Source organism: Phyllostomus discolor, chromosome 11 (assembly GCF_004126475.2).
Source record: "Phyllostomus discolor isolate MPI-MPIP mPhyDis1 chromosome 11, mPhyDis1.pri.v3, whole genome shotgun sequence".
In the NCBI taxonomy this organism is placed as follows: domain Eukaryota; kingdom Metazoa; phylum Chordata; class Mammalia; order Chiroptera; family Phyllostomidae; genus Phyllostomus; species Phyllostomus discolor.
Window position 1 is genome coordinate 62,952,631 of NC_040913.2, and position 4,725 is coordinate 62,957,355.

Below are 4,725 nucleotides of genomic sequence, written 5' to 3' on the forward strand. Positions count from 1 at the left end.
GCTGATCCTCCATGGAATTTGGTGGTCAGTGGTCACAGCCAGGATTTGCAGCTGACTGGCCTGGGTAAACCCATCCCACTGACCTGGCAACAGCAATCAAGGCTCAACTACAGAAGGAGGGTGTACTCAGTCCTCCTGAGGGCACACCTAAAGTTCCCAGCTTGGGTCATAGGGGAAGCTGTGCCACTGGACCCCAAAGGACACCTACTACATTAGGCCATGCTACTGAGACATACATGCATACCAAGACCTAATACATACAAACAAACACAGGGAGGCTACCAAAATGAGGAGACAAAACAACATGGCCCAAATGAAAGAACAGATCAAAACTCCAGAAAAAGAATTAGACACAATGGAGATAAGCAATCTATCAGATGCAGAGTTCAAAACACTGGTTATAAGGATGCCCAAGGAACTTAGTGAGGAACTCAGCAGCATGAAAAGGATCCAGTCAGGAAAAAAAGGATACACTGATTGAAATAAAGAACAATGTACAGGTAAACAACAGGAGAGTGGATGAAGCCAAATATCAAATCAATGACTTGGAACATAAGGAAGCTAAAAGCAACCAGTCAGAACAATCTGAAGGGAAAAGAATCCAAAAAAAAGTGAAGCTAGTGTAAGCAGCCTCTAGGACAACTTCAGGCATTCCAACATTCGCATCAAAGGGTTACCAGAAGGAGAAAAGAAAGAAGAAGGAATTGAAAATGTATTTGGAATAATAATGAAAGAAGACTTCCCTAATTTGGTGAAGGAAATAGACATGCAAGTCCAGGAAGCACAGAGAGTCCCAAACAAGATGGATGCAAAGAGGCCCATGCCAAGACACATCATAATTAAGAAGGCAAAGGTTAAACAGAGAGAGAGAATCTTAAATGCAGCAAAAAAAAGTAGTTAGTTACCTACAGGAGCGGCCCTATAAGTCTGTCAGCTGATTTCTCAAAAGAAATTTTGCAGGCTAGAAGGGATTATCAAGGAATATGCAAAGTCATGAAAAGTTGGAACCTACAGCCAAGGTTACTCTACCCAGCAAAGATATCATTTAGAATTGAAGGGCAGATAAAGTGCTTCCCAGACAAGAAAAAAGCTAAAGGAGCTCATCACCACCAAACCATGGTTATATAGAATGTTAAAGAACATGTTTAGGATAAAGAAAGTGATTAAAATCACAAAGAATAATATGGAAATAAGTACATAATCAATCAACAACTTATTCTAAAAATAAACTAAGCAAACAAGAACAGAGATAGAACCATGGATACAGAGAGTATCTTTAAGGTTGCCAGATGGGAGGGGGTTGTCAGGGATTGGGTGAATCATTGAGGAGATTAAGAAGTACAAAATGGTAGTTACAGAATAGCCATGGGGATGTAAAGTACAATATAGGAAATGGAGTAGCCAAACAACTTATACTCATTTCCCCTGCACATGAACAATAGTGTGGGGATGGCCTGAGGTGCTGTGTGCTGGGTGGAGGGGGCAACAGGGGAAAATCTGGGATGACTGTAGTAACATAATCAATAATAAATAAAAAAACCTCCAGTGAGCTACCACTTTATAGCCGCTTGGATAGATATACTAAAAAATAGGGAGAACAAGAGTCAGTGAGAATGTGGAGAGAATTTAAATACGTTGCTGGTAGGAATGTTGAATAGAGTAGCTAGTATGGAAAAACAGTCTAGCAGTTCTTAAAATATTAAAAATGGAGTTAGCATATTACCCAGGATTTCCATTCCTAGGTATATATCCAGAAGCATGAGAATATATATTTATATAAAAACTTGTGCATGATTGTTCATAGCAACATTACCAATAATAGCGAAAAAGTAGAAACAATCCAAGTGTCTATTAAATGATTGTTGAATGCACAAAATGTGTTACGTCCACCCTTTATATGTAGTGTTATTCAACAATGAAAAGAAATTAAATGCTGATAGATGCTACAATATCAGTGAACCTTGAAAACAATGTGAGTGCAAGGAAACCATTCACAAAAGAATATATACTGTGTGATTTAATTCATTTGCAATTTTCAAAATAGGCATCTCTGTTTGGACAGAAAGTGGATTCGTGGTTAGCTATATTTAGGAGCATTGGAAGGAAGTGGGGAGTAACTGCTAATGGATACAGGGTTTATTTTGGTGGTGATGAAAATGTCTAAAATAGATTGTTTTTATCTATCTGTACTGCAACTTATGTGAAAACACTGAAAAATCATTGAATTGTACCTTTAAATGGGTGAATAGTGTTGCATGTAAAGTGTATCTCAATAAAGCTTTTGAAATGAGTGAGACCATTTAGGAATATTCTGAGTAAAAAAATCTTGGAATCAAATGGTAGTAGTGGATCTGGAGAGAAGTGGATGGATTCAAGATATATTTGGCATGTAACTGATGTCGAGGAATGAAGGAGAATATAGCATGAAAAACTTACATATCTCTACCTTTAACACCTAAAAATTTCTTGGAAAAACACAAGAAATTTTTTAAATTTTTTATTTTTATTTTTTTTAAGATTTTAATTTATTTTTTAGAGAGGAGAAGGGAGGGAGAAAGAGGGGGAGAGAAACATCAATGTATGGTTGCCTCTCATGCACCCCCTACTGGGGACCTGGCCTATGCCCTAGACTGGGAATCAAACAGGCTACCCTTTGATTCATAGGCTGGCACTCCACCACTGAGCCACACTAGCCAGGGCAGACCACAATAAATTTTTGGGAGAAATACCAGTAGTTCAAATTGAGTTCATAATGAGTTTTAAGTGCCTGTAAAGCAATGTGATAAGCATTTTTCATTCTTTGCTGCTGCTCAGCACCTGCTGTTTGCTTTGGGAACTCTTCTTCCATCTGATGAATTGGAGCCTCTCTCCCAGTATGAGATATTCTTATAGTTAAGATGCAGCTTCTGTATATGAACCAGCTTTGGTTGACCAGACTCGAAGGCAAAGGCAATAAGAAAAAGGAAAGCCATATAAAATCCATGCTAATGTGGGCAGTAGCAGTGATCAGCAGCACCTCAGGCGGGTGCAGATTCCAGCGCCTCAGCAACTGTGATTCTAGCAGTAGGTTCCCAAATGTGTGAATGAAAATTTTGATACAGCCTCTAGGATCTGTTCTGAGTGAAAACAACAGTGGTATTTTTATGGGTTCAATCCTGCATTGTAGAATCTAGAAGCTAGCCTGAGAAATTTGAAAATTTAAAATATCAGAGAATGAGAGATGGTCTGAGATGAGAAGGAGAATGAGATGTTTTATTCAACTCTTTGCAGAGCAGTTGGCACTTGATAGTTTGGAACAAGGTTTGTAGCCTTGTTCAGAATTTAAATGAATGAATTAGCTTAATCTTCAAGTAGACAGCTCCTGAGATTGTTGAGTGGTAACTGCTTATGTGAATACACATAGGTTATAAAATTTGATAGATAGTATCATGGTGAAAAAGATTAGCAAATTGGTGCCTTGACAAAGAACAGCTCTTTTTATTACAGTGCAGGGTCCACAGGAATTAAATGGGGAAGAGGAGACAGTCCCGAACTATTTACTCTGCATATAACAAGAAGCAAGTTGCCATTTTCTGAAATACTTTTATTAACAATCTTAAAGTACAATCATGTTCTCAACATACATTTTAATTTATTGCTTCTCTGTTACAATTTATTCATGAATTTGGGCTATCATCAACAACCTTCATTAGCATTGGGTTACTATACCTTTATTTATTTAATATCATCTCCTCTAGATTGACAATAAAATAGTGAAGAAGTTAATTCTTATATTTTCTTTTGCTGGATACTTAGAGGTGGCAGAAACGAACATATTTATGGTAAAGGCAAAAGACTAAGAAAGAAATGATGGCATTCACATTTAGAATTTCTGTTACTTTGAAATTTGTAGATTTGGAATTATTACCACTCATTGGCCAAGAGCTGATCAAGACAGTTTATTATAGTATTGATTCTGCTGTACTGTAGCAAGAGAGGGGAGAGGCTGTTTTTTGGTGGCCTTTTTATTCTGTTTCATTGACTTCTCTTGCAGTAGCACTCACTTACTCAAGCTTTATAGAAAGTTTAAAAATCCTTTGGTGTAAATCTATAGCATTTATTCTTTTTAAATATTTTTGACTATCCTAATCATTTATATTTACATATATGTAACAAAACCAAAATGTTACTTTCTTTAAAAAGCCTACAAATTGATGAACTATCAGTTTGGGTTGAATATTTTAAAAAGATCCATCTTGACGCTTTAAGGTCTCACAGCATTCTTTTTAAATGTAGAGGTCATCTTCAAATATATACTTTTTTACATAAAATTTAAGAGCCTTTATGTTGTGTATTTATGTTTTTCCCCTTCTTGCCTGTGTGTTATTATTGTTGTTTATTTTGTTTCTATTGAATATGTACAATAAAGGCAACTGTAGGTTTACAGTTGTTTGTGTGAAAAAGAATACAATAATTAATAATAATACAAGAATGAACTCTGAGCCCTGGCTGGTGTGGCTCAGTGGATTGAGCACCAGCCTGCTAAACAGAGGGCCACCCATTTGATTCCCAGTCAGGGCACATGCCTGGGTTGTGGGCCAGGTCCCCAGTGGGGGAGTGCCCACAAGGCAACCACACATTGATGTTTCTTCCCCTTTCGTTCTCTCTCCCTTTCTCTAAAAATAAACAAATAGATCAATAAATAAATAAGTAAATAAATAAATACAATCTTTAATAAAGAAAAGA